The 23,012-nt window shown below is 33.5% G+C and overlaps 1 protein-coding gene across 17 annotated transcripts in view; it reads left to right on the top strand.

Annotated features, from left to right (window-relative positions):
- The window catches only part of LOC106466922 (C-terminal-binding protein-like), a 93,974-nt gene that overhangs the window by 51,358 nt on the left and 19,604 nt on the right, over positions 1 to 23,012 (top strand). For 2 of the 17 annotated variants that reach the window (XM_022395009.1, XM_022395010.1), the window contains exons 1-2: positions 9,490 to 9,941; positions 11,586 to 11,617. The exons of 10 other annotated variants lie outside the window; for them this stretch is intronic. The gene's annotated coding sequence lies outside the window, so the exon portion shown is untranslated. Of the gene's footprint in view, positions 1 to 9,489; positions 9,942 to 10,746; positions 11,138 to 11,585; positions 11,618 to 15,931; positions 15,950 to 23,012 lie in introns of those variants that run through there. 5 more of the 17 variants (XM_022395011.1, XM_022395013.1, XM_022395008.1 and 2 more) reach the window with 5 other exon arrangements.

The following is a 23,012-nucleotide window of genomic DNA, read 5'->3' as shown; positions in this document are numbered from 1 at the left end:
ACTTGTGTCGCTAAAGTTTCGTCGGAACGAAGTTACGGAAAGTTAATTAACAAACGGAGACGTAACAGTATGTTATGATAACACAGCAGCAGGACTGTAAAGAATTTATGCATAAATCAAAATGTTTTCTCTAAAACCCTGGTAGAGTTAGCTGACTAAATTTGAAATTAAAAAACAAAAAAGTAAATTATAAAGTCTAAACCCTTTTCATAGAGAATTGTAATTTGTCTTACTTGTAAATTTCAAAAACCTACAAATATTAAGAAACATTAAAAATTAAAATCTGAATGACACAGCTGCTACATGGTAATAAAGAGTACTGAAGCTAATTAATGGTTGAAAATTGAATTCTTTTCAGCAATAATTCGTGTTTTTTTACACACATAAGCAATGCATCTTTAGCTCTTTCTTTATAAATGTTAAAATGGGTAAAAATGAAAGCTTAGCACTGTGATTATTAGTTATTGACTTTTTTTTTCAATAAAGGATTTGTATAGCCTACTTTACCTAATCCATCCAAGATTTTTGTTTTGTTTTATTTACAAACAATTTTATTTTTCATCAAGACAGTATTGTGTGGATTGTAAGTTTGTCAAGAAGCTTTGATAATTTATGCTTGTTGTAGTTTTCAGCAAAGTAGTCAAATAATTTCTGTATATTTTCATCTTGCCAAATATGTTGGCTCTTCATCTCATCTTAGTCATATCTAATAATTTTCATCTTCTCATCTTTTTGTCAACATCCTTATACACAAAATTAACAATATATGTATGTAGTTGTTTTTAGACATTAATCCTGGTCTAGACATTCAATGCTTGGTTAAGAATGGTTATTCTTGTTGAGGTTTACTAAAGTTCTCCCATTTTACAGGTTACATAGAAAAAATTATGCATTTTATATGAATGTGCTCCACTTTCAGCTGCAATGACATGTATTTTCGGTAGTCACAAGGGGTTTGTCCTTAGGAGTGGTGTTTGATACAATGGACTGTGATTATGTCATCATATATAATTACGCTGTTTGAGAACAATCTGAAAGCACTGTTATTCATGAAGAATATATTAAAGATATTGTCATCATCTTTGTCTAGCTCCCATGTCATACATCTCAAAGGAATGAAAACTCTCATTTTACCTTTGACTGGAACTTTATCATTACTTTCAACCCTCATCATGTCATTCTCTAGTTTAGTATATGAAGGCAGTGTCATGTTCTTAAGGATGATGTGTGGGTAATCATTAGTACCTTTTAAGTATTATGTTAAAAACATTTAATATGGCTATGACCTTTCCTCTGACAAGTCACACTGAATTTCATGCTTAGTTCTTTTGTTTGATTAGCACACTCTTAACGACATACAAGTTGAATCAGTATTAGCTTATCATATGATTCCAAAATCTTGAGTATATTCTGAACTGTCTGTCAACAAATGATGGATCTTAGCTCCTTATCAAGGTAAACTATTGCCTCTACTACTATATTTACATCATTGTAAACATCTGTGTTATATGTTGGTATACCTTTTATTCTTTGTGCACTTCTGAATAGTACAAGTGAGCGGGGTCCTCTGCAAGGGAGTTTCCCTTCCCTTTTCATTCTTTCTGAACTTACAGGTAGTATGCAAGGTATTTTTTATTGAGTTTTTCCAAATGTATATAAGAGAAAAGGTAGTAATGACTGGTAATCACTTCTAGCTCTCATGTTTTACCTTCTTGAGTGTCGTTTAAGCTGGGCTTCTCAAGTGGGAAGTAAGATGGATATTTCAGTTTATTTACTTCATTGGACAGTAAGTAATTTTGAACTGGATTTACGAGCTTCCAAGGGTATTTTGCTGTCATAATCTATGACTAAAAAATGGTCTTGCAGATATACATTGCAACTAAATCATCATATTAATCAAGTACTCAAATTAGTTACTCTTTAGGTATTCATAATTGTGGTGATCTCCCAGTATTCTGAAGGCCCCATTGTCACAGATTTTTGGTTTTCACAATATAAGTCAAAATTGAATGAAAAAACATATTTGTAGGTCTGTAATAGATCATTGCAATCTCAAAAGAAAAGTTTAATGGGTACATCTTAGTGGGGGTTTGGGAGACCAGCCACCCCTAATGTCTTGTTCTTAATTTAAATACAAACAGAATATGAACCTTGAATGTCTATTCTCTTAGAAGAGCTAGAATCCAAAACCTAATCCTGCTGCATCTATATGTGAGCTCTGCAGCTAACACTATATATGCATCCAAGAAAATAACATTGGGGAAATGATTAATTATCCATCCATTCTTGAGAAATTGCAACCTTTTAGGTCATACACTGTGTTTTTTGGTAATAAAATTTCACAAATTTAACCAAGCAATCAATTTAACATTTTAACTGTTAAAAAAAAAAAAACAACTTTGCATCTTCCAACTGTTAGACCTTCGGAGAAATGGGCCATCGAACTAACAGACCATCACCAGAATTGTACTGAAAACATTTACATGTATATATATATGTGTGTGTGTAATTTTTTATGCTGAACACATAATACCGACTTTATCCGTACTTATTAAATGTTTGTGTAGCTAACTCATGCAGCTGATTTTATAATGTTTTAACTAATCAAAACTAACAACAAAGCTTAAATATAAAACCTGTGATATTTGTGTAGTTTGAAATACAGTAGCAAGTAGAGAAAGTATAGACCAATCCATTGAAACTGCAATGATAACATACTAGCATGGGCGCGCGTAGGAAGGGATTTTCGAAAATAAAAAAAAAATGAGTAGATATGTAAAATGTAAGGTATTTGTATTTTTTTTCTGTGGGCGCCCTTATCAGCAGCAAATAAGAATATGTTGTCAAATTCTATCATGATTAGGTACTTGTGAATTGAAGGTAAGATTTGTTATCGGTGTTAAGAGTATGTAAACAGTTTCTTGTGTGTGTTTTGAATACCACGTTTCATTAGTGCTGAGATTGTCTTAATATACAAAATTTACAGTTGTTGTGAATATAAAGCAACCAATATATTCTATCACTGTTAAAGGTATCATGAGTAGTTCTTGTAAAGAACAATACACTTTGAATTATTTTGCCCTGTTCAGTTTTTTTTCTTGTTGGTTTTTGATACTGCCTCTACTAACTTCACTTCATAAACAAAATTTCTAACATCAATTAACTTCTTTCATGACTATGCTGTTCACACTAACATGCTTCGTCCTGAATAGTGTAATAAATAACTAATGATTTGCTTGTGAAATGCTTTCCATCAGTGATGCCTTGTAATTGCTGTAGTTATCTAAAAAGAAAAGTTGTTCATTAAAATTCACTAAAAACCAACGAACTACGTACATGATAACAAAAGGGTTTAATAGTTTTATTTCCCTCATGTTAAGATTAATCATGAAATAAAAGTTGTGTATGTGAGATTTCGATGTTTCTTATTCATCTGGCTTTTACTTGAATAGGCTGTACCTTTCATTTAGTACTGCGTTTAAAGGCTTATCCACAATGGACGCGAGCGAATGATTTATAAGTTACAGCAGTCAAATGGGAGTATCCACATCAGCAGCGAGCAACGTCGCTTTGAGAATTTTTCGTTTCGCATAAATAAAACCTGTTTCTATTTTCTCCCTCTCGTCGAGTTACTGGAAAGAAACTGACCAATGAAAATAATCTGGAATATAATAATAATAAATATGGTGATTGTGTAGTGCTTTGCAACATTAACGTAATAATAATGATAATGTTGCACCTCAAATACTTTAAAAATTTATAAAAAAAGATCACAAAAGGAATATGTACTGAAACGCTATTGAGATGGCAGTAATTTGTATATAGTTTTAGTTTGTCCAAAATATCATTTCAGCTATAGGCTACTACTGTTGCAGATATCTTGTTATCTAAACGCGACCTGTTTTGTAATGGGACAGTCCATCTCTAGTTTGCCCAATAGGAATGCATAAGTAGGGTCATGTATATATTTCCAGTTTTGAAACGTTTCCAATTCGCGACTGGTGTGGGTTGACATTTGGTGACGTCATTCACGTCTACTATAGATGAGTCTTGTAGAATGCATGGATCGAAATACCTACCATGGTAAACTAAACATGGATCTTTCTGGTACATATGTTGCAAAGTTTTGTATCATATGTCTCATACAGTTACGCACACGCAAAGTAAAGAGAGTAAAATAACATATTTTGTAAAACAGTTTGAAAAAGTACCTTTGTGCCGTAGAAAGTTTGATACTTGTTCTATTTTTTGCTATAATAAAATATACTTTTCTTAATTTAGGTGTCCTCAAACTTTTTTTGCTGATCTCCCTTTGAAAATATTTCATGATGTGACGACTCCCCACACCCATACACAGTGAGAGCAAGTTATTGTACACATTCAAAAATATATCCGTTATCGAAATATTTTTTATGATTTCGTAACCCGCTTGTGGGTCGGGACCCCAGTCTTAGAAACGCTGTCTTAATTAATGATGAGGACGCTAATAGCAAAGTATTTCACCAAGATGGGAAAAAAAGGAAATTCAACTCGTAGTTTGGTTTGAGTGTTTAATGCTTACTTCATGATCTAAAGGCGTCATGATGTATTTATAGATGTCCAAATATACGTCTTCCTATACCTTTTAACATCCACTATTTCTGACTTTCAATAGAACCAAAAACCCTAACACTATCGTGAACCAAGCCGTGAGACTATTTCTGCCCACCATTGCTCTACTCGGTCTAATCACTGACATTAAGTTTTCAAATGACAGTCCAGATAGTCTTGTTGAATGCTTTATACAGATATTCATAAATACTGATCGTCAATTAACAGTTTTCTCGTTTAGGCTGATCCTCAAGTTTTATGGAGTATAGATAAACGAGGGCCTGGTGGTTAGTGTGCTTGACTCGCAGTCTGCGGTCGCGGGTTCGAATCACCGTTGCCATACATGGTCGCCCTTTCAGCTGTGGGGTATTATAAAGTGATGGTCAATCCCACTATTTGTTAGTAAAATGGTAGCCCAAGAGTTGTCGGTGGGTGGTATTGACAAGCTGCCTTCCCTCTAGTCTTTCACTTGTAAATTAGAGACGACTACCTGGAGAGGAGATGAGCGTCACCAGGTAAATCTGCCCGAGAGTCACCGGTGATGTATTAACATGTAAAATGCTTCTACGATGCCTTGGAACTAAAAAAAAAAACAACTACAAAGTTGAAAACAAACCGATTTTTAGAGCGCTTGTTCATCAGTGCATCATTTCAAGCTAACAAGAAAGCATTGTGTGAAGTTAATTTTGAACCAGCATTAATTTTTATTATACACTTCGTTCTTTCGCTAGAACTTTAACAGAATTTGTATATATATAATATCGCACAAGCTTATGGGAAGATACGGAGCAGCATTTATCTTCACGTTTTTTATCTTGGATCACATTCCTTAGGTTTCATTTTAATTACGTCACGCTTGTCCGGCTGCGTTATAACGTTCCGGTATTTTATTTTATAATAATACTGACACATCCTAAAATTTTAGTTTAGCAAATGTGCAGTTTTACCTTTTATTAATTGTTAAGGGAGACGGGCGGGCGTCAACAGTGGATTTGATGAAACTTTGTTGAATGGACGGCAACTGCCTGTTGTAGAAACATAGAGGATGACGTTTCGAAAATCTTCTGCCTTTCGTCATCATGATTGCTCTGCCTAAACAATCTATCAAAAGTGGATTTATTCATTATAGCACTTTTCATTGGAAGATCTGTGGCTTCCAGAATTTGTATAACCGGGCTAGAATATGAATTTCATGTGCCGAAAAAAACACTCGGCTTTTAGTTTAACATTTTATCATATGATGCTATGTTGTAAGTTTGGAAATGAATAGCTGTTCTTTCTTGGTATGGTTGAGAAATTCATCAAACGTGTATTTAAAACCAAAAGTTTTACGAACTTTGTAGAAAACCATACTTGTTTATCACTCGCACATAGAACTGTATCATATGACTGACTGATGGACCATGTTATGAATGGCGTGAATATAACCACATTTGTTAGATAGAGCGCAGAAATTCCATACTAATGGCATTTTTTAAAATTGTACTTAATATTTTAGTAAATTGTTTTAGGGCTAGGATTGAGCCGTCGGAATTCTGTACACAATTTAAATAGTTTCAAACTGAAAAAGTATTCGCATTTTTATGCGCTTGATAAGACTCCCATTATATTTCTTCGCGTTAACACAGGCTTGCAGATTTGATATTAGACTATTATTACACCTGTTGTTGCATTTCACATACACCAGACTAAGAAAGTAATGGTAATTCGATTTATGCAGGATTTATCGGGTAATAGTGAAAATATTATAGAATTCTAACACTCGGTGATAAAAAAACAAAAACAGTTAGGCTTTTTATTTAGTAAATTTAAAAACATAATACTTCAGTTAGATTTATTAAATAGCGTAGAAGAGTGCAGCAACACCATCAATAGCACCAACCAATTTACAAACAATTATACAGAACTGAAGAATATTGTTAAAAATACCGTATCAAAATCAAGTCTTTGTAAAATTGGCAGAAGATAAAAGAGATCCACCAAACTATATACATGAATGGAACAGGCCACAACATCAGCCAAATTCCTAAAATCAACCTACGATTCTAAATTAACGTGGGCTAATCGTATAAATGATATTCAAGCAAAAGTCTGGCAACGCTCGAATTATGTACGGAGTCTGAAAGGTAATAATAACGGAGCTTCTCCCAACAACATACATTCGCCCAATAACAGAATATGCGTGTCCGACATGGATAAACATAGCACCACATTACATAAAAAATATTACGAGCAATACAAAATTCAATATTTACTACAGCATACAGACTACCGAGATCCACTTCATCAAATTTCTTGCGCAAATATGCCAACATACGAACACATTCTGACAGACTCCTACATTATTCGCTAAATTATTTCGCGCAAAATTAGCATAAAAATGACCTATTATATGAATCAGATTGCTACTACATACATGATGGGGATAGTTTTAAGTACCTCTCACCCGTTAATATATATAATAAAAATAAACATTTAAGAAGGTACCACCTCACAATAGATTAAGATAATTTACATTAGTTTCTAAAGCCGCTTTGAAAATGCTCTCAAGTAGTTGTAAAACTAATGAAAGTGGATATTACACCGGAACTGGTCGCTAAGTACAGGATTTTATAATAACGAACTAAACAGAATTGTAATTCGATGACGAGGGACCCACTTTGAGACTAATAATGCTTGGAGACGGCTTGAATGGGTAATGAAGAAAAACTTTAATATAAGTTTAACATAACAGGAAATGTACAACGTTTCGACAAGGTTCTGTCATCTGTTATATTAAACTTATGTCAAAGTTTTTCTTCATTACCCATTCAAGCATAATTAAACAGATTTGTATATATCCACCGAATATTACAAGAATTACTTACATGGACATTGCCCTGAAAGGGGTCAGAGTAAGTGCAGGTTACTCTCACCATCATGTAGTGATTATTTTAACATTCTCCTATAAATGCAACTATTACGATCTAGGAGGGTGGAAAAGGTCGAACGTACCTGACCCTCCCAGGTCTTTAAGACCTAAAACCCGACAAGAGGAGTCTGTCTGTGCGTTTAAACATTGTAATCTTTCGACGGAAATGTTATGATGTTTTTGTAGAGTAAGCTGTTTAATTTAGGAGTATTAAACAACTTTTCTCGTAAAACGCCGACCGCGAAGTATGCCCATATCGGATTGTGTTTGTGAAATTTGCATTAGTGGTGACATCTGTCAGAAAGAAAATAAAGTAAATCACATTTAAATATGAGTTCTAGAAGCAATTCGCCCGAATTAAGCTATATCAAAAATAAGAACTTTGTGACGTTGTCATAAATAATTTGCTCCTCAGTGGCACAGCGGTATGTCTTTCGGACTTGCATCGCTAGAAACCGGGCTTAGATACCCGTGGTGGGCAGAGCACAGATAGCCCATTGTGTAGCTTCGTGCTTAACTTCAAACAAACAAGCATACATAATTTTACCATCGTTATAGTAAGGAGTTTTGACCAAATCAACATACGTAGTTAATTAAGAAATAAAAAAGTAGGGTGCATCTTGTTTTTGACTTTGAAATCCAAGTTCATTTCAAAAACTTTGTACACTTTTGGAAGGTGGTAGTTTCTTCAATATTTATGTGATATTATTTTGGCATACTTCTGTAATCACGTGTTTGTTATGAACACGAGATATAGTGATATAAAGCTGTAGGAAGGGGAACTTGTAAAATGTATTTTGTTGTAACTGTACGTGTTTTTTTTTTTTATATAAACTCAGCATAGTTGTAATCTTCATTTGACATAACTAATCGTATTATAAGTGCGATTCTAGTACAGTAAAAACTATTTAACGCTAAATTATTTGTATTTTTATTGAATCATTTTGTTATAAAGTAATTTACGAATTTCGTTGAAATTACATGCTGGCACATGGATATAATTTCATGTAATCATTGTACTTAATAACAATCAGAAGTGTAATTTGTTTAATTTAGTGTAATATACTATGTTCACGATGCTTCGTAAATTTTAAGTGTAGTGAATGGGATGAAGACGTTTCATTGGTTTCACCAGATGAATGTATTTGATGCAAGTTTGAATTATTCAGGTAAGTATGGGGCATTTTTCTCGCCATCTCATTCAGAGGGTTAAAACAGAAGATAAAATAGTTGAAAAAGTAATCAAATGCATGTTAGAAGTAGTCTTAAAAACGTTTTATATATTAACATTTTAAAACAAGTAAAAATAATGTGTGTGTTTTTGTAACTGTTTAGAATATGCATGTTAAATACAATATGAGAAAAAAATACTGACCTTAGTAGCTTACGATTTATATGAATAATGATATGTTGTTTAAGTACGGTTTCTATGGGATGTGTTAAATAAATATTCAACTTGAGAATGGCACCTGGTGGGTCTCATATTTTGGAGGTATGTGTAGAAGGTAGTATACTAGAATAGAAAATATTTCTAACTTTTTGGAGTGTTGAAAGATACATAATTTTTTAACTACTTTGAATTCAATGATACATAAAACTCGCGGAGCGCAAAAAGAAAAAGTAGGAATCTTTCGTGCGGTACTTCATGGATGTTGAACATACGCTGCTGTTTAATGTACTGGTACAGTGCAAAGAGGCCATTGGCATGATACTTAGTGAAAATGTTGCTTCATTCACTCAGTTTCTGTGTGCTTGTTTACCATAAAACGCTGTTGGTTTCGTTTGCTTCATACGGTATGTTATAGCCATCGATCGGACGTAACAATATCACTCCTACTGTTTGTAGCGGCACAAATATTTAAAGCAGCCGGTGAGCTTGCTACAGACGCCAAGTCACTTTTTCAGAACACTCAACACACGAGATAATTTATGATTGCGCGTGTCAGGGTTTCCTGTGTACAGTTGACGCGCTGTTTCTGCATTTATTTCTTGTTGAGGAGCAGACTGTGGTACGAGCTCGGTGATTTCTCTTGGAACTGAAGAGGCAAAAACAGCGGACCTCGTATTTATGTATGACACTTTTGTCTTGTTGGTTGCCAGTGTTCACTCTGTTTAGCACTGCAAATTGTCAGAAGTCTAAGAAAAGTGCAGAGTCGTGCTTTTTTTTTATTTCGAACAGTATTGTCACTGGTAAGAGGGATAGCTACACTACCTTATTTGGGTGTTCCGTTTCTGAAGTACCGATCGAACTGGACAGTCGGTATTTTATCGCTCATTTTATTTAAACAACAAAAAAGCAACTCTTAAGTTTTAGTGAGAGAACTGAATCAGGACATACCTAGTAAGAATGTAATGTTAGAATCTATTACTCTTTACGAGACCCGATTGCCTGTTTGAAGGAAATATCGTCGGCTTTATCAGAATAAGAATAATCGTGTAGGTAAGTTTAGGTGCTCTGTACCATGACGTGATAATCTTTGGGATATAAGTCGCACATTGACAGTTTTATTATTTGTTGACAGCCCAACATTGAAAAAAGTATTTATTTTCAGAAAACGTCAGTTGAATATAGACTCGTCTTGCTTTGTAAAATATTTTTAGTTACTGTTATTTTGTTAACCTGCTCCATGAATCTGTATTATATTTATACGACGTTTTATATAAAATATGGAGATATATCCAACATAAATAGCTTTGAAACTGTAATTCTTGTGTCACAACTACGGAAGTGAGACTGTGTTTTAACATTATAAACATTGAAAGGTTGGAATTAATTTTACGTATTAATAGGTTTAATAATATTTGCCAGACCGTGGCTTATTTTCATAAAGGGAAAATGCTGCATAAGATAACAATTAAAATTTTCTGTAAAATTATTAGTAAAGTGAGATTGTGCATTCGCAGTAATTTATTTTAATACGTTCGTATATCTTAGTTGAGGTTTATACATTTTGGTACAAATTACGTTTGTATGGGTCTTGGTTTACGACCATGCTTTATCAATATCCTCCCGTTATTTATAATGCGTACGCTGAAAGTGATCATGCCAAGACTGATAAAAACGTATTCACGCATGTAAAGTATATATTTATAGACCTATGTATATGATGTAAACTTAATCTCAGCTTACTACATCTGTGTTCCGTTAGTGACATGCAGGTATTCAGCAGCAAGTCTGGCATTTTTAAGTGAGACATGTTTTTCACGCAATGAGCTGTTTCAGCGCTACTTCAACTCGGGAGGCCTCTTCCCTTGCGTTAAAGATAGGGAACCTTTTCTGTTCGCGCCATCTCTGCCGCCATTGTCCGCGACTGACTCTCTAGAACTTGGTAAGCGTGCTGGTCTCCTAAATGACCTTGATTCAAGACACCGGGTTTGTGCCTGTTTAGTAAAAATGTGAATTGTACAAGTACTTATTCTGTAGCTAGTAACAACTTTACCCAAACGCCGGTTTGGTTGGGGCGAGGTGAGCAGTTTAGTGTTTGGTTCTTGTAATGGATGAACATGTTTCGCATGAACAATCCGTCTAGTCTAACTCGTCCCCTCAGTTTTCGGTTGACCCAGTTGACGCTTGTATAAAGTGCTGGCCTGTATCAATGAGAAATATTGCTGTTTGATCTTTCTAGTGGGTTTGAGGTAAAATTTTGGTCACATCTCTTCATATTCTAAACGAACAACAGCGTATTTATTATACATGTTAGTTACCAAATATTTTATTATTATTTGACTAATCGTAATAACACAGATCAGTAATATTTATTAATAACAACGGTCAGTAATTTTGTTTTTGAAGTATATCTTTATCGGGATGTCATTATGTTTTCTGTTCAGCTATCAGTTTTGTACTTGATTATCTAAAATAAGAATTATATGATACCTTTTAACATTCTTGATCTAGTATTAGTAATATAGATCACCAGAATTTATATAAAGTGGATTTTGTTTTAAAAAATTAAAGATGCCACATGTCGAAAAAGAAAGAAAGGTTTTGAATAGTATTTCCTAAACAATGTGTAATGATTAGAGATTTTGTAGAAGTTAATTGTTTATGTGTTTGATAAAAAGTGTTGGTTATATTTGACAGCATCGGAAGTGTTGATTGGAAACAAGTTTCAGGTCAGTAATGATTCTTTTATGTCAGAATTTCGACACTATACCATTGTTTTGGGTTTTATATGGGGTCGATTCTTGGAAGCTAGCCAGAGTGAAAAACAAACTTTCACATTCACACGTGTGCTAGCACGCATAAGCTGGGACTAGTTACTGGTATCTTTACTCCGTGTGTATACCAGGAGGTCTAAACACACCCATAAAAATCATTGTGGTTAGAGCGTAGACTTCCAGTGAGAAGGCCTATAAAACTTTATTGTGACAGTACACATTTCGTATATGTAACAGACTTTGCACCACAGAAGAATCTTACCCAAATCTAATCGAATTTTTCTGTCATTTTAGGCTTAGCTGGCAAATTCTATGTTGCCTCCGTCGTGTTTTGTCGCTTATTTGTCTACTTTCACAGTGAAGTTATGGAGAAGTACATTTCGTATTAAATTAATTACAACATTATTATTTACATTAATAAACTCAATAGCCAGAGTGCTATCAGAATCAGTGTGATACAGTGATTTGTATTTTTCTTTTCCTTCAAAATGTGTTTTCCTAAATTGAAATCAGGAGCTTTACATTAAAGAAACTGAATGAACACGTGAAAATATGTATTCAGTCATAAATTTTCTTCCTTACAGAAGAATAAACTGGACATAATTTAATATCGTATCAGTTTTTAATATTTAATTTAATGTCTTATCAAACTTATAGCTTTTCAATAAACTGTAATGAAAGATTGTGACACAGTTGAGATGAGCATTATAAAATTGTAAAACAAAGAAAACCACCATCTTAATACAAACACACGCGAATTTACACTTTTGTGTTGTGCTTTAATTTGTACATATTGTGTCTGTAACTTTAGTTTAATCAATTTGTTTAGTGTATTGACATTAGTGTTGGAAACAAAAATAATGTTTTGTGAGTACAGTGCAAATTTGCAAGTTAAATTTGTCATAAGTGCGGCCGTCGAATCCAGACGGAAACCAGGTAGATTCAGGTGTATGTTCCCACGGAAAATGTTTACGTTTAGTGGTAGTTTGAGCCTATTTGGATTTAGTGGCCGTCACGATATGACGAAAATAAAAGCGAAAGTAAAGAGTTTAATGACCAATTTATATAACCTTCTATTTTTTATCTTCAGCTACCAAATTAATTTTAGGATCTTTTTATTGTGAGTCACTATTTTTGGCTAGAATCTCAAATCGAAATTAAGGGGAACCGAAGCTGTGCCCCTCCCTCTCCCAGTATTGAAAAGGGTGTATTGTCTCCTCTCTTCAACACCTGTGGTTACAGCATATTTGTTTACTAGTGCTATGATAAAATAAAATGTTTTTGTGTTAACATTGGAAAATGTTTAATATGTAATGCAGAATAGTTTTACAGCGAAATATTTTTTATTCCTTTCATTGAGTCGTTAACAGAATTTTGTTATCAGTAAACATTGGCATATTCATAGTGTATTTTTTAAACTATTTGTCAAAAAATAAAAAATTGGATGTATAAAGCGGCAACATAAATATACTAATTACGATTCATCGTCATAATATGCCATGAGCGGTATGGTTATTGTTTGTTGAATTTTGCGTAAAGCTATTTGAGTGTCAGACGTCCCTGATTTTAAAGTGATAGACTTTAGAGAGAAGGCGGCTAGTCAACACTAACCACAGCCAACTTGTGGATTAACCGTCACTCATAACAAACCTGGTATTTTCTTACGGTAACGAAGCCTGTACCACGGAACCTCTGATCCACAATAACTACTTGGCCTCGAGCTCAGCCCGTCAGATATAACCATTTTTATGTATTTTTCAATCTAAAACAACTTAGATGACGTAGAGAAAAATATAATAGGTATACTCACTTTGATGTCGTCTATTTGTATGAAAATTTAAGTAAAGCCGTAAAAATAATGACTTGGCAACGAATCTGTATTCGATAGGACTACATCTCACTAATTCCTGCCAGGCTCGTTTTCATATTAGTTTCAACCACTTGAACAAATAACTATTGGCCTGGTGGTTAGGGCGCTCGACTTGCAATCTATGAGTCGTGAGTTCGAATCCCATCATCGAACATCTCGCCATTTCAGCCCTAGGGACGTTATAATGGGTTGAACAATCCCATATTTCGTTGGTGAAGAGTTGACAGTGGGTGGTGTTGACTAGTGCAAATAGCTCTCGAACAACTCTGAGCGAAACTCAATAAACAAAATACAATCACTGTATTGTAAATTGTATTTGAGAAATAATTGTCGATCTGTTGGTGAAATCGGCATACTTGTATTGAAAATTAATAAAATAAGTTAATCGTATTCTTTATTTACATATTGTATCGTCTTCTGTTCCAACATAATGTAACATTGCTTTTGTGAAAGTAGGTTGTCAGAAAAAGAATAGACACAATCGGTTAAACTTGCATATTCAAGGAACGATTGAATGTGAGATGTTTACTCTGATTAGTGATTGTTTTCAAAAGCTCCAAATAAACAGGCTGCGTAAGACGTATTCTTATTGTGGATAACAACTTGTACTCGATTTGCACATTGATCAACTATCTTCAGAAAAATCGTGGAAATATTTTGAAATTGGTGTCAAGCCTATTTCATTTAGCCATAAACATTTCAATATAAAGTTAATAATTTGTTTTATGTTGAATTTGTTTTTCTTATAAACTGAGAGTCGACTGACGTTGTAAACAATCTGTCTACCAAAAGCTAAACCACGACGGATGGTATCGAAGTAAACACGCTTTAGGTTCGAATAAATTTCTGCTTGCGAGGCATGTTTCCCATTTTGCAGATACTTCAACGTAAATTTGTATACTTTGCATAAACCAAAAGTAGTCTGTATTGTCCAGGCTACTAGTAAAAATATCCGGAGATATTAAAGGATAGCGTTACTTATACTGCATAGTAAATAACGTTTGATCGAATATATTTTTCTGGATAAGCAGTGTTCAACACACTTAACACCAAGCATTTGCTTTGCTATTCCAGGCTGAATAAGTTTTTTGCGTTGAACGCGTATTACAAGTGTTAATATGGTATCTTTGCAAATTAGCACAAGGAGGCCTATTTGTTTTAAACTTTTATGGAATTCTGAAGATCCATTTATGTATTTTTACAAAACAAAATTGAAAACCGAAAACTGTACATTTAATAAAAAGGTATTGTTGTGTAGCATCATATGTATTTATTTTATTTTTTTTGATATAGTACTTTTATGTATATCGACTATCCGATAGATCCAGACCATGTATTTTTATCTATTTTTTTAACATTGCCATACATGCTGCAACTGTACGTGTACAAAGCGTACCGAGCAATTTTAAATATCGTTGTACATTTTGTTATAAAAATGTGCTTCTTAAGTCAATCAGAAAGTAAAGATGTAAAGTTTGTTATTTGATGAGCCAAAAATCGAGATATTTAAACGCGGAAAGCAAATATATATATATATATTGAATTGATCACTTATCTGTAATCTTTTGGATTTGTAAAAGTATTTGTTTATATTGATCATTTCTGTGTGATATACTGGATTAAATTGTTACGTCAAGACTCAGTTTTGTCTTATACATGTGTACCTTATTATCAGAAGAATAAATATAGCCTGTCATTAGCTACAACAGGTTGAAAAAGAAATTGCAAATATTTAAAACTATTTTTTTTATAATTGGTTTGGAAATTATATATTTTTATAACAATTTATTTTAGAATTATTAATTATGTGAAACAAACCCACAGCAGTGGGTACGATCAATCAAGGAATGCATCAGGCCTATTTTTCAATTGTACGTTTGATAAGAACGAAATCTATAACATACATAATAAATTTAAAAAAAAAAACAATGTATGTGTAAAATTTTTGTCCATGAATAGATAAATCTTACAGTCGCCAAGCGAGTAATAATTTACGATTAAAGAGTATTTGAATAGATATATAATATTTCTAATTTGCGCTTTTCCTATTGAGACTACCACAATGAGGTGTATTTAATACAACAGTGTGCATGGCTTGCAAGCTGAAATTTCTGCAACCGTGCGATGTATAGTGTTCAGAGCTAGTAACTTGTATTAATTTCCAGTCGGTAAAAAACGAGTTACGGAGTTCGTGGGAGTATTTGTTTCTGAAACGTGTGGTTGTGTTCATTACGGTCGATGTATCGAGTATTTATTGATACTAATCAGTTTGTATTATATCCGGCTTTTCTGTACGGTACGAATGATAATGTGAGTAGGTCAACACAAGTATCTCTCTCTCTCTGCGTGTTCTATAAAAGTGTACTTGTTTCTGTTAGAGTCAAGTTAAACATTTAACATTAGTTTGAGATCAGTAGGTAAGACTTAAGTTTATTCAATGGATTTATTAATTAATGATTGGCTGTGTTCAATAGGGCCTTGAGACCTTTAAACTTCGACTGACTACTATTCGCCTTTTCCTTATAAATAGGGCCTTGAGACCTTTAAACTTCGACTGACTACTATTCGCCTTTCCCTTATAAATAGGGCCTTGAGACCTTTAAACTTCGACTGACTACTATTCGCCTTTCCCTTATAAATAGGGCCTTGAGACCTTTAAACTTCGACTGACTAGTTTATTCAATGGATTTGTTAATTAATGATTGGCTGTGTTCAATAGAGTCTTGAGACCTTTAAACTTCGACTGACTACTATTCGCCTTTCCCTTATAAATAGGGCCTTGAGACCTTTAAACTTCGACTGACTACTATTCGCCTTTCCCTTATAAATAGGGCCTTGAGACCTTTAAACTTCGACTGACTACTATTCGCCTTTCTCTTATATTTCTTTACATTGCCACCCGTAACTATACAGTCCTTTCTTAAAGTTACTCTTGTCACTCGTTATTGAAGAACCTCCTTTACCTTATGTTGCTGCTCTCATACATGTTTGTACGTTTTATTACAATTTACAGCTTTTACTATAAGTAAGCTAAGTTTTTGGAACAGGTACAACGTTTCGATCACTGGTGCTATCATTATCAACTACTTGATAATGATCGCACCAGTGAGTAAGTAAACTCAAAACGAAACTATGTTTGTACATTGTTGAAGAGACATGCTGTTTTCGTAAATTGAATATTTGTACCTAGTTCAGAATATACCCTGATTTCAAGACTTCAATATAGTATCAAATGTGTGTAACTTGCTAAAAAGCGGTCTTGCTCCTTTGAACTTAATAAACTTAATATTATGTGCAGTTTGTTAAGAAGACCAACTGTTTTTGTGAACTTAACGTAAATTAAAACCGTTAGATTTAATCAATGTATGTAACGATTTGTCAGTTTACTTACGTATATCAGTGAAAGTAAGTAGAATAGTGGTATGCACTGATACGTGCCCTTACACAGGTAAATGGCAGGTAAACACTGATGATTTTAAATAACCTTACACAGGTAAATGGTAGGTAAACACTGATGATTTTAAACGACTTTACACATGTAAATGGTAGGTAAACATTGACGAAGTTAAATGACCTTACACAGGTAAATGGTAGGTAAACACTGACAATTTTAAATGACCTTACACAGGTAAATGGTAGGTAAACACTGACGAAGTTAAATGTCCTAACACAGGAAAATGGTAGGTAGGTAAACAGACGATGTTAAATGTCCTAACACGGGAAAATGGTAGGTAAACACAGACGAAGTTAAATTTCCTTACACGGGAAAATGGTAAGTAAACACAGACGATGTTAAATGTCCTAACACAGGTAAATGGTAGGTAAACACTGACGATTTTAAATGCCCTTAGACAGGTAAATGGTAGGTAAACATAGACGAAGTTAAATGTCCTTACACGGGAAAATGGTAAGTAAACACAGACGATGTTAAATATCCTTACACAGGAAAATGGTAAGTAAACACTGACGATGTTAAATGTCCTAACACAGGTAAATGGTAGGTAAACATAGACGAAGTTAAATGTCCTAACACAGGTAAATGGTAGGTAAACACAGACGATGTTAAATATCCTTACACAGGAAAATGGTAAGTAAACACAGACGATGTTAAATGTCCTAACACAGGTAAATGGTAGGTAAACATAGACGAAGTTAAATGTCCTAACACAGGTAAATGGTAGGTAAACACAGACGATGTTAAATATCCTTACACAGGAAAATGGTAGGTAAACATAGACGATGTTAAATATCCTTACACAGGAAAATGGTAGATAAACACAAACGATGGTAAAGTTGTCTAAATGAGCCGGTTGTGAAAAATTTAGTGTCAATTGCTGCGTTTCAGATCATGGTTAAGTGTTGTATTTTGTAAAATATTATGAAGTGAAATATAAGAAAAAGTTTATCTATAAACTGTTCTGTTGTAAAGACATGAACAGTTTTCTGACACTTTATGAGCTGTTTTAAACATTTGTAGTAATATTACTTTGAGCACTGAAATTGGTAGACAAAAATATCAATGATTTAAATTAAATTTGTTCTATATACCTCACGTTAGCCATATCCCAATTCAACGTTAGGCATATGATACCCAATAAGTTTGAATAGGTAATTCTTAGTTTGCATCCAAAATTTATTTGGGTTTATATGGTGTTTTTTGTTTTGTTTTTTCTGTTTTACTACAAAGCAGTTCTTTGGACGATCTGAACTTTCTTTGCCACAAAGATTGAACTTCGATTTCTAGCGTTATAACCGTTGAAATTCACCACTGAACCACAGGGGTGGGTTCATATCAGCATGATTTTTATGTGTATTTATTCTTACTTAAGGAAATGTTTCGTCGCAGTTGGGTGCTTACATTTATCGAATAAAAAACCAGGTGCCTAGAGGAAATGCATATCCAATTAAGTCTTTTTAAAGGGAGCTTCACCTTACTTAATACTAACGGTTGAACAACAGGTGATCTGGTAATAGCATTACTTCCATACCCTCTTCTTGTAAACGTTAGTTGTTTAAAGTGCAAAAATTAACATCTTTACATCACCTCTCTTTCTTATCCGTTCAAGCATTCCTCTACATGAGTGTGTGACTGTGCACAATGTGATTATAAAAAAGAAAACCATACTTGGAAAGAGTGAATAATAAAAACAGCTTGGTCTACAGGGGAACAGAATTTCATGCCAGAAGCACATTGAGGGTCATAAGTTTTGTCCATGAAAACTTAGACTCAGTACTAGGTGTTTTAAAACCGTATTATATTGTATATAGCACAAGTAGTTTTAATCATTTTAGATGTGGGTTTTTCTTTATAACCACCCAGTATAGATAGATGTATGTGTGGTAACGTAGATATATATATATATTAAAAAAATATGTGTACACCTGGATGTGCACAGCGCACAAAAAACTTGCATAGAAATAAAATTGACCTTCTTTTCACCTTCCATGTGATGGCTATAATTCTGCGTGGCTTATCGAACTGCTTTTATTCAGGAGATAATGTGAACTGGTCGAACAGGTATGGAAATCGGAAGGATGCACTATTACTTGCAGAAGAAAAACAAAGTTTTGGTCCTAGTTTACTTCTACAATTATTAATATCTTGTAATGATTATGAGTGAAATGTTGTGTTTCAGGCAATTGAAAGTTTAATATCTTTTAGTTAAATTCTAAGAACGTCGCAAGATATTATGCATGTGTGTGAGTATCGGTGTCGTATTACATAACACTGAAAAAGAAAGAGGCATTTCGATATCACGTTTTTCACAGTCTGTAAGTTATACAAGTTAGCCATGTCATCCGGTATCAGTTAAATGAGCATTGTAAAATGTGCGTAAGATGGATGATATATCATTCTAGAGGTACTTTCTTTAGGTTCTTATATAATTGTGTATTTCAAATGTTTATTTACTATTGTATTTAATAATATAATAACTTTCGTGAGTACCAAATAGTACTCATTATTATATGTTAAAACATATTTACATACACATATATATTCAATAAAAACGTAATGTAAATTATTTTGTTAGCATGTTTTTTGTAAGCACGAATTTAAATATTTTATGAAACTATCTTGTATACACCGTCACTATAATCATAACATTTATAGCTACCGTTTTGTTGTTGTTGATATTACTTCGCGATGTGGCGCAGGTTGACTCTGTGATAAAGCTCTACATTTGGGAACTGGCGAACTGTATTTCAATCCGTGCGAAAAATATTCCCTGCACTTTAGGTGTTGGTGTATTGTAAGAGTAGTAGTCATTTCCTTATGGTGGATGGTTGGGTGCTGTTGACTGACTTCCTTCCATCTGGTCAGTGTAGTTCAAAATTAGGGACGGCGGCAGAGAGTCTTAGTGGCTTCGACATAAATATAAAGTATAAATTACTTTTACTTCGAAAGCGGATTTTTGCTTGCGCGAATATATACAAGCATTGTGTTAAAGTCATTTCCCCGACATTCCCATTTATAACCAGGTGGAATTGGTTTCACATAGTCAATTTAAACAGAACATTCCAGCTAAAACTTTCCCAAACGTTTCTGATGTAGCTACGTGTAATTAATCTATAGCTTTAACGAAAGTGGTTATTTCTGATTTGGTTTTAAATCAAATGTACTTTGTGCTTTGCGAGGGTTAAAATGTTGCTACTTCTCAGGTCATATGAAATTTTGCTCTTTTCTCCACCCTTACCCAGAACAATGGATATTTTTCAGATAAAATATTTCTCCTATTGATGGCAAACTATGCATTGCACAATTAAATTAGTTTACAGCGTTGAAACGATCCATCAATGTAAAAAAAATAAGAATGTGAAAATAAAATTAGTAGAAGGAAAAAGGAGAGAGAAAAGATTGTTTAATATAAAAAAACCTTACCGTTCAATGGTGAAACTTAAGAAATATAAAAATACAAAAAATTGATATTTTGTTGTCGTGAAAACAGTAAAAATATCAACAATACTGAGTTTCATAATTTGTGGTGCTATTATCGTACTTTAAGGGGCAAACTGCTTTTATCTATTTACTTTTCTGTGTGAGACTATTCTGACGTAACTATAATAGCCACAGCGTCGAAGGAAATATCGTTTGAGAAACAATTTTCCGTAAAGCTGTCATCATCAATGTCATATCGTTTAGTTGAAATTCTGGTTTCAAACCTCCGCCCGTATCAAATGGATATAATTTTCTGGTACTACTATAGTAATATCAAACGATCTTGCGATAATCACAGTGTTGTTCGTAACATGATAATCCTTGACTGATGTGGGGTCCATATCCCTTTTTTAACCATTTGTTCACTCGATTGTTTGTTGGTCCAGGAATTTATTTGTTAAAGAGTCCCAAATAACATACGAGTCACACACACAAACACATAAAGATTTGACCAAAAATACCACCAATATTGTAATTAATCTGGGGTCCTCTATGTATTTTACATGTTCACCACCGGCTAAAAACAAGTCTGAGAGTTAATACATAGAGTTTAGTAAATATGAAAAGCGTATCGTTCAAAATCTATTTTCTTGATAACAGTTTTGTCTTCATTATAATATTATTTTATAACAGATTGCAGTTCTTACAGTAAGGAAGAAGGTTTTTAATGTTTGGATCACTGGTGTGATCATTCTCAAGTACACGAGTTTTACAGGTAAAGAAGGTTTCAGTAAAAGCTGTAACTTGTAATAAAACTATTTTCTTAATAGTCTTAATTCTATTCGTGGTCTAAAGTGAGAGCTGACTGTTTTAACTTTTCAACTGTCTCATACAAATGTATATACTTCAGTAGTCTTTAGTTTAAAATAGCTTTACTGAAGAATATAAACTTATAAATATTTTATCGTGAGAATTATTAATTGTGTTCGACTAGTCTTGTACTGATAGAAATATAGAACGTAAATGACGCACTATCTTAGTTTAAATGCTCTCACCTCGCCAAAAGCAAATATTGTTGGGTTTTTCATTAAAAATGTTTATCAGTGTAATGTTTCATTACTTTCTCGTGTTTTTACACGTGATAGTATTACGAGAAATCAAAATTTTCACTTTTTCACATTATTAATATTTCCAATCGAAAGCTACAATGCTATATACCTATGTTGTATAAATAAACAAGTCCCCTGTCTATATGATTTGACACGTACATATTCCGTATAAATCTGAATGACACGAGAAGTTTTTTTCTGTTACGTATTAGAATTTCAAATAGCCTGAAATTGAGTTAAATGATACTTCAAATTTAATAGTTAAATTGTACTTTGGATTTAGTATTTAAATAAATGCCGATATATCTCCAATTTATGATATTTTCCAACAAGATTGATACACGCAGTTTTCTTTTTAACACAAATATATTTTAATAAGGCCAGGCATGGCCAGGAGGTTAGGGCGCTCGGCTTACAATCTGATGGTCGCGGGTTCGAATCCACGTCACACCAACCATGCTCTCCCTTTCAGCCGTGGAGGCGTTATAATGTGTCTTTCAATCCCACTATTCGTTCGTAAAAAGAGTAGCCCAAGAGTTGGCGGTGGGAGATGATGACTAGCTGCCTTACACTACTAAATTAGGGACGGCTAGCGCAGATAGCCCTCGTGTAGCTTTACGCGAAATTCAAAAACAAACAAACATATTTTAATATACAAACAACACTACAATTTTCAATAACAATTATTACAAATAGTTATTACACACAATGATTTATATACAAAAGTTTTACAAACCTATAAGCAATATAAAGTCTTCTTTCTAGTCTGGAACTTCCTTGATATCTTTTCGAGGGTTCACGATGAGCTAGTCAATTACGAGTTGATGTAGGTACGATTCGCTTAACGGGGAACCAGCTAGCTAGCTTTGTCCTTCGTTATTCATCAGCCACATACGCCGAGTTTTCCACCATGAAGCTATAATGGTGGAAATGATTTATTTTTGTTTATAAATCGTTATTTGTAATAAGTGTGATTGTAAATTGTATTGTTGTATGTATATTAAAACGTATTTGTGTTAAAAAAAAAAACTGTGTATATCAATCTTGTTGGCAAATATAAACTGACTATATATCGGCTTTTATTTAACTGCTAAATCCAAAGTACAATTGAACTACTAAATTTAAAGTATCATTTAACTCAATTTCAGGCTATTTGAAATTCTAATATGTAACACCACTGAAGTTAAATGATTTGTAATGTTCGAACTTTGTAAATGCTCCTGGTCAAATATCTGAAGTTTTATGATTAATAAGCGTTATAACAATCACAGTTACAGCTTCCGAAGTTTATAGCACACTTACTATAGTAAATTAATAACAGATACTCCCATTTTGACGCGGCGCGTTGGTTATATTTATAGGCGTATGGAGGATTTCTCGGATTTTCAGTTTTACGTAACAATACAAATCTAAATTAAGCGTTTACTTTCATACATATATTGTTGATTCTTACACTCGAGAATCTTCTACAACTTTAGAGAATATGTGGGAGTT

This window comes from Limulus polyphemus, unplaced genomic scaffold (assembly GCF_000517525.1).
Source record: "Limulus polyphemus unplaced genomic scaffold, Limulus_polyphemus-2.1.2 Scaffold2425, whole genome shotgun sequence".
NCBI classification, from domain to species: Eukaryota; Metazoa; Arthropoda; class Merostomata; order Xiphosura; family Limulidae; genus Limulus; species Limulus polyphemus.
The sequence above is the reverse complement of the archived record's forward strand: the minus strand, read 5'-3'. Positions and strand labels throughout refer to the sequence as shown.